This window comes from Sorex araneus, chromosome 1 (genome assembly GCF_027595985.1).
Source record: "Sorex araneus isolate mSorAra2 chromosome 1, mSorAra2.pri, whole genome shotgun sequence".
Classification (NCBI taxonomy): domain Eukaryota; kingdom Metazoa; phylum Chordata; class Mammalia; order Eulipotyphla; family Soricidae; genus Sorex; species Sorex araneus.
In genome coordinates, this window is record NC_073302.1 from 347,702,066 (window position 1) to 347,710,295 (window position 8,230).

An 8,230-nucleotide genomic window follows, 5' to 3' on the forward strand; every position below is an offset into this window, starting at 1 on the left:
AAGATGAGAAACAGGAAAAAAAACTTTTCTGACCAGAAAGTACCCAGTCAGAAATAGTTGGAGCCTGGCCCTTTAAATCTCTGGCCGGAAGTGCGAGTGACGTCACAGAGTTCCTGTCTGAGGGTGGCAGCATTTCCAGTTGGCCGCCATTGTCAGAGCGCGAGGCGCAGGGTCGGCACGGGAAGGGGGTGCCCAGGGCGGGTGGGCGTCCCTGCGGGGTCACTCTGTCCATGGCCAGGGTTGGCGGCCTCACCCAGGTGGCCCCAGCGTCCTGCCGAGGTCTGTCTTATTCATTCCTGCCCTTCAGGGAGACGAGGGAGTTTCTGAGGGAACTTACCTCAGAGCTGGGATGGGGCGCGAGTCCCGGGGAGGTCAGGCCACACCCGGCGGGGTTCCGGGCTGACTCCTGGCTCTGCGATCGGGATCCTGGGGGGGGGTCGGGGGGCCCCATGGGATGTCTGGACAAGGCCCGCGCCCTCCCTGCTCCCCTATCGCTCTGGCCGCCAACCACAGAGAAAGAGAGAGCAAGAGGGAGCTTCAGTTTCCCCAGTTTCCCCGCATGTCGGTGGGGCATGCGCAGCTGCCTCACCATTGGGTCCTGCAGGGACACTGGGAGCCCCCAGGGCGGTCACGGGCTGGGGCTGGGGATCACTCAGGAATGTTCCCAGGCCGGTCCTTTGCAGGCCACTTCCATTATCACAGTGATTATGGAGTCAGGGCCAAAGGGTCGGTTTCCCTGGAAAGGGGGGAAAGGCGATTCTCTCTTTTTAATTAAAAAACAATGTTTTTTTTCATAATTTTTTGTCCAACTTCCAGCTGCGTTCAGGGTCACTCCTGTCTCTGCACTAGGGGACTCCCTGGCAGTACTCAGGGTCCTATGGAATGTCAGGATTGGTCCTGGTCAGCCTCGTGCAAGGCAGATGCTCTCCCAGTGCACTACCCTCTTCACTGGCTTGGGACTCAGAAGTATTTGGCTGATCATTTTGATTTTCCCAGGTTCCATGCTCCCGCAGTATGGTTTTGGGATCCTGGGAGATGCGGAGCTGTAAGAGACCCTGGCGGAAGCGGGTATAGCATCTGGGCTGTGTTGGACCAGAGGGGTTCGTGCAACCAAGTGTGAAAATGTAGCAGGATGTAGCCTGGTCACTTTCAGGATGTACCCCAAGCCCTACCATAATGGAATCTAGGATCACCGTTGGTCACCACACCTTTAATTATTTAAAATAATTTTTTTTAATTTTTTTTTTTAATTTTATCACCATGTGGAAAGTTACAGAGTTCTCAGGTTTATGTCTCAGTTATACCGTATTCAAACACCATCCCTTCACCAGTGCCCATATTCCACCACCAAAATCCCCGGTATACCCCCGCCCCCCACCCCAACTGTATAACTGATGAACCTCACTTTATTTTCTCTTCACCTTGATTACGTTCCATATATCAACACAAAACTCACTATTGTTGTGGGAGTTATATCCCAAAACAAGATAACCCTAATAAGGAGGCATTTGATAATTAGTTTTCCATTCAAAGATTGTATGTTTTCAGGTTTTAGAACTAAAGTTTTAGAGCTAAAGCGGCCGCGCGGCTCGGATCTGTCCCAGTACCGAATCCTGGAGCCGTGTTAGTTGCTGCTCAGTGTCGCCAGGGTTCCATCTGGAGAAGGTGTGCAGGCGGCACCTCCTCCCTCCGGCCCCCCAGTGTTGCTGGCCCTGATTCGGGTCCGGAGCATTGTCCGGCCGCGTTGCTCACCAGAATGCCTGCCGCTTCTCTGTGGATTGTGGCATCAAGATGTCGCCGAGGGTGGGTCGAGGGCGTGACTTCCGGCGGCTGGGACCACTCAGAGTTTTGGGCTGGCGCCGCCCCACTCCAGTGGCCCCCGCGGCTCGGATCTGTCCCAGTCCCGAATCCTGGAGCCGTGTTAGTTGCTGCTCAGTGTCGCCAGGGTTCCATCTGGAGAAGGTGTGCTGGCGGCACCTCCTCCCTCCGGCCCCCCAGTGTTGCTAGCCCCGATTCGGGTCTGGAGCATTGTCCGGGCCGCGTTGCTCACCAGAATGCCTGCCGCTTCTCTGTCAATTATTTAAAATAATTTTTAGTGTTCTTTTTTCAGGGGGAGAGAACACTTGGCAATGTTCAGCTGTTCTTCCTACCTCAGGTGGTGCTCAGGGAAACAGCATGCTGGCAATCAATCCTGGGTTAGTCATGTGCAAGACAAGAACTCCACCCGCTGTATTTTTATTTATTTATTTATTTATTTATTTTTTATTATTGGGCTGGAGCGATAGCACAGTGGTTGGGCGTTCGCATTTCACTCAGCAGACCTGAGTTCGATTCCTCCGCCCCTCTTGGAAAGCCGGGCAAGCTACTGAGAGTATCGAGCCCGTGCAGCAGAGCCTGGCAAGCTACCTGTGCATATTGGATATGCCAAAAACAGTAACAATAAGTCTCTCAGTGAGAGACGTTACTGGTGCCCGCTCAAACAAATTGATGAGCAACGGGATTATTATTATTATTAATTGTAGCTTGGGGGCCACAGCTGACAGGTACTCAGGGCTCACTCTTGGATCTTAGCTCAGGTATGGGTCCTGGCAGCATTGGGGTGGGGAAACCTGTGTGCTCTTGCACATTGACTCCGGCTCAGCTGCATCCTATCCACTTACTGTCTCTGCTAACTCTGTATGGTTTTATTTTTTCTCAGAAAAGGAATTTGTGCTGCACCTGTCAAGTTTCAGAGCATTCTCTCATTGTCGGTTTCTCCCGGGTCAGAGACCCCCTGTCTTTTTGGGTGAGTACTTTCAGAAACGGGGTTTGCAGACCTGTTGTCCTAGGTTTTAAATGTCTCACTCTAGGGGTGGGAGCCTTAGTACAGCCAGGAGGCACAGTCTCAGGATGAACCTGGGTTCAATCTTCCCATACCCCATAGGATTGTCTGAGCTTCGAGAGGTGTGGTCCAAATACCACAAAAGATAATCAAGAAAGAAAAGGCCAAAGCAATAGGAGAGCAGACAGGGCACATGACTTGAATGCGGCCGAGCAGTTCATTCTCCCGCACCCCATAGAGTTCGCTGAGCACTGCCTGGTGTTTCCCAAATTATTTTTGGCTGTTGTGGGATTCTCTCCTGCCTCATTTTTTTGTTTTCCCATTTTTGCTACAAACTTGAAGCTGGTCAGGGACTCTGCCCCTCTGTCTATGTGTCTCTCAATGCAGGGAAGCCGTGCCATGTCCCCCACCAGTAAAGCAGATGCTCAGCCCTTGAGCTCCTGTCCCTGGGTCTATCTCACTACTTGGGGAGCAGATGGGGTGGGATCTGTCAGCACACCTGGCAGTGCTTGAGGGCTGTGCCCTGCTCTTGCTCACAGTACCAGTGACAGTGGGTACTGGTGAAGGTCCCTGAGCTTCCATGTGGCCAGAAATCTGCTCTAACCTGGTGTGCTCTCTCCTGCCCCTCTTCATACCTTCATTGGAAGTCCTTAGATATGAACATTCTGGAATACTTTCAACAAGAGGCTATCAGGAGGAAACAAAGGAGTTTGAGTCTGAGAAAAATTACAGACTTTCATCATTTAGACTTCTTTTGGGCCAGATGTACTTTCCCCACTATTTTCCTTCCACAAGATCACATAACTGAATGAGTAAAATGGCCTAGTCAGGGTGGGACAATAGCAGAATGGGTAGGGTGTTTGCCTTACACGTAGCCGACCCATGTTCGATTCCCAGCATGCTATATGGTCCCTCAAGCACCGCCAGGAGTAATTTCAGGAGAGCATGAGCCAGGAGTAACCCCGGTGCAATGCTGGGTGTGACCCAAAAAGTGGGGGGAAAAAATGACATAGTCTGTGAAAACCTGACCTGTAAGTTCTCGGCATCACAGGGTGTGGCCTCTAAACATAAACAAACCAAAGAATTGACCCTTGAGATATATTGCTGGATATCACACATCACTGTTGGCAGATGACTTCCTCTGTCCCTTTATTGGAGGGGAGGGGAGCGAAGATGTCAAATCCAGCAGTGCTCAGGGATCACTGCTTAGGGATTCAGGGTGTGAAGTTGAGTCTGCTACATGCATGGCACGTGCCCTGCCCACTGGTCTCTCTCTGGCCCCTACAAACCTTCGAAATTGCAGCCTGTGTTTTTGGCTCAGGGTCTCATCAGGAACTTTCAGGTGTCAGCAGCCCTGCCATGGCCTCTACCAGCTGGGCCTTGTCCCACCCTCCTCTGGCATGCCATTTTGTGTCCTTATCACAGGGTTTACAGGATTTACATAGAATTTGAATTCCTGGGGCCAAAGGTAGGCCAGGAGTGCAGGCCCTGGCCTAGCAAGCAGCCTGCCACAGTATAATTGGTCCATTTTTAATTGGCGGCCACACCCAACAATGCTAAAGGGTTACTTCTGGCTCTGCTGATTAATCACCCCATGGAAGCCGAGGGGACCCTTTGGCTGATTAGGTTGAAACTTGCTTGAAGTGCGTGCCAGGCAGGCACCCCATACTCTGTGCTGTCTCTGTGGCCACCGTAACAAAGCATTTACTCTGGGTCAATTCCAGAAAGTTGTGATAGTAGATGTTCTTTTTTCTACTAAGTACAGAACTCATATTTGTGGAGTTTGTTTTTGTTTTGGGACCATACCCAGCATTGGTCTGGGCTTCCTCCTGACTCTGCACGCAGGAATCACTCTTGGTGGGCTTTGGGGACCATACGGATGCGGAAGGTCAAACCAGGGTAGCCATGTGCAAGGCAAGTGCACTCCCTTCCCTGTGTTCTATAGCTCTGGCTCCAGGCCCTAGTTTTCATGCACTGAGCTAGATATGTGTGTTCAAACATTATAAAATTTTCAGTTAGAGTGAACTCAAGGGCCCTGAGAAACAGGACAGCAGGTCAGCTGCTTGCTTTGCCGTCCATGAGAACGATGGGCAGCCGGGATCCCAACCCACCTATGTGTCTCCTGGAGAGGAAGGAGCATCTGACACCGTCTTTCTGGGCGGATCTGTGAGCTGGTGCCTGAGGGTGAGGCTGGTCAGGGCCTTTCCAGCTCTTTTCTGGCCCTCCTTTCTGGTCAGAGCCATCAGTTGTGCTCCTCTCTGGTGCTCACGGCTCTGACTTCTCTTCCAGGTGATTCTACAGAGCCAGTCTGTGTTCCTCTCACAAGGCTCATAGGATTTATATAGAATTTTAATTCCTGGGTCAGAGATAGACCAGGAGTTCAGGCCGTGGCGATGGACTCTGTATGGCACTTCCCCTCCTGTGTTAGTTAGTTCTTCCATCCCTAGTGGTGCTGGGGACCCTGGGGGGTGCCCAGGAATCGAACCCGGGTCTGCCGTGTGCACGGCAAGCACCCTCCCTGCTGTACTCTTGCTTGGGTCCCTGTTTTTTTTTTCTTCAACAGCCTTTATAATCATCATCATATAACATTCTATTTTGTTTCATTTGTTCTCACTAGGACTTTTTTTGGGGGGGGGGTGTTACACCCGATAATGCTCAGGGATTACTCCTGTCGGTACTTGGGGGACCCTATGGGATGCTGGGAATTGAACCCAGGTCGGCCGCGTGCAAGACCAGTACCCTACTGTCGCTTGGGCCCCTCGCTTGCCTTTAGGCCCTCCTCCTGCACCCACTACCCATAGTTCTGAGGGCCCCTCTGGACTCCTAGCTCCAGTCTTAGGGATTCAGCTGTTGCATTCTTTGTGTGTTTGTACAGAGTTTGAACTCCTTAAAGAATGCTATAATTTGAGGTGATTTGTTGGTTTGCTTTTGGAGTCACACTCAGCACTGCTCAGGGCTGACTTCTGGCTCTGTGCCAGGGAACTCTGGAGGGTGCCGGGGATTGAACCTGATCCAGCCCCATGCAAGGCACACACCCTGCCCTCTGTGCTGTTTCTTTCCGCCTCCAGTTATGGCCGTTTCCACATACAAGTCTCTGTCTCCCCTGATGAATGCGTTTCTGGTTATTTCTTGTTTATAATTGGGAGGAGGCGAGCAGAACCACAGTAGAGTGGGGAGGGTGCTTGCCTGGCATAGAGCTGGCCTGGGTGTGATCCCTGGCATCCCCTAGAGTCCCCACAGTGTGGCCAAACGTGATCTCTGAGCATAGAGCTAGGAGTCAGCCATGAACACTGCCAGGGGTGGCCCAACTAAAAATTTAAAAATAGCTTAGTTAATTCAATGGGGGTGGCCTTGCAGGGATTCTTAGCCATCAGTTAAGTACGCTGTGAATTCATTGTGTACACCGAGACTGTGGGGGCCCTGCCGGTTGGGGGTCACCCTGGCAGTTTTGGGGTCTTTCCAAATCTTTTTCTTTTTTTTGCGTTTTTTAGGGGTGTTCACACCAAGTGATACTCAGGAGTTACTCCTAGATCTGTGCTCAGGAATCACTCCTGGCAGTGTTTGGGAGACCATATGGATGCTGGGGATTGAACACAGGTTGGCCGCGTGCAAGACAAACGCCCTCCCTGCTGTACTATCACTCCGGCCCCTGCGTCATCCAAATCTCAAAGGACCATATGGTACCAGGGACTGAACCAAGATTGGCCATGGCACGCCTGCACCTTCACCTCTGCACTGTCTTTGGTCCTCTGATTGTTTCCATAGGGAGCTACGCTGGGCAGTGCTTGGGGGTCTTGAACCACTGGCAGTGCTCTGAGGTCACACCCGGAGACCTCACTAAGCGCTAGACATCAAACCCAGAACCTCACAGGTGCCAGGTCCATGCTTCAGCATTCACGCCCTCCCCTGGCCCAGTGCCCCGCTCACTGCTGTGATGTCAAATATGGCTGTTATCTTCCTTTCTTTTCTTGTTAATTGTTGGCGAATGGAAATGCAGCCATTGGTTTGTTTCTTTCTTTGGACCCTTGCCCAGCGGTGCTCATGCCTGACTCCTGGCTCCGTGCTTCGGGATAGCTCCTGGTCGGACTTAGGGAACCCTGCACATGTGCAGGGCAGCGGTCACATGTTGGGGATGGACTGAGCTATCAGGGCGAGCCTACATAGACTGTATTACAGACAGGAACATTTTCCCCCTTCAAGCTGCCTTCAGAAAATAATTTCAGTATATTGAAAAGAGCAGTTTTCCTTCTCTCACAGAAGCCTTGCTGATCTTTGGCATGCAGATCTCAGGTGTTAGCCAGACCTGACCTTTGATATTGTATAAATTGTAGGCTCTGGCCCAGCCTAGTCTTTGGGATGTAGATTTCAGGTGGGGGGGTGGAAAGTTTGTATTTGAAGTGTAGATTTCAGCTGGCAACCCAGCCTTGTCTTTGGAATGTATATCCAAATGCTTGTAGCCCAAGAAATGTTTTGGTTTTGTATCTTTCCGGAGGCCAAAATTACTGGCCTGCAGATGCAAGGAAACAATGCATGTTTTGCTGCCTCAATGTTCTTTCTGTAACTTCTTTTGATGCCTTGATGATGTGATCAATAAAAGGAGACTACAGGGCTCTCTACCTTTGTCTAAGAGTCAGGGAGAACCTAGACCCTCCATGAAATACATTTCTTCTGTGTTCCTTGTCTCAGCGCCTCTGACCACACACACGTTCATGAAACAGTCACGGAAGGCAAATAGCCACCCACCCTAGCTGTGCCCCCAGGTCCATAACATATTTTTGTCTATTGATTTTGCAACCAGCCGCCCGCTGTGCTTACTGGTTCCACTGATTCTCCACAAATTTCCCTCCGTGGATTAGCAAGTGGGAAGGTAAATCGGTATAGTATCGGAGAATTAAAAATAGAACCACCAGATGATCTTGCCCACTCCACTCCTGGGCATCCATCTGAAGAGCCCCAAACCACATCTGAAAGGCCAGATGTGTGCCTGCCTTCCAGCCGCACCACCTACCACAGCCAAGGTTTGGAACCTGGAGGGCTGGAGCGATCGTCCAGTGGGGAGGGCTTTTGCCTTACACGTGGCCGACCCAGGTTTGGATCCCCTGAGCAGCGCCAGGGGTGATCCCTGAGCTCAGAGTCAGGAGTAGCCCCTGAGTATTGCCAGGTATCCCCCTCAAGACAAAAAAAAGAGATTTGGAATCCTTCCATGTTCCCACTGATATCAGGGAGTAAAGAAGCTGAGGGGTGTGTCCAGGACATAATGAGATTCAACTGTGGGAAAAGAAGAACTCAGGAAATCTGGCCTTTTGTACTGGCATGCATGGACCCAGGGTTCGTGTTCAGTGAAATAAGTCAGAAGGGGTTGGATGGAGTGATAGCACAGTGGGGAGGGCATTTGCCTTACACGCAGCC

At 51.3% G+C, this 8,230-nt stretch overlaps 1 long non-coding RNA gene across 1 annotated transcript; it reads left to right on the forward strand.

Moving 5' to 3' along the window:
* The first annotated feature begins 224 nt into the window (after positions 1-224).
* LOC129400062 (uncharacterized) lies at positions 225-7,415 on the forward strand. Its single transcript, XR_008627403.1, has 3 exons — positions 225-279; positions 2,699-2,785; positions 6,313-7,415. It is a non-coding gene; the product is annotated as an uncharacterized LOC129400062 (long non-coding RNA).
* Positions 7,416-8,230: the final 815 nt, after the last annotated feature.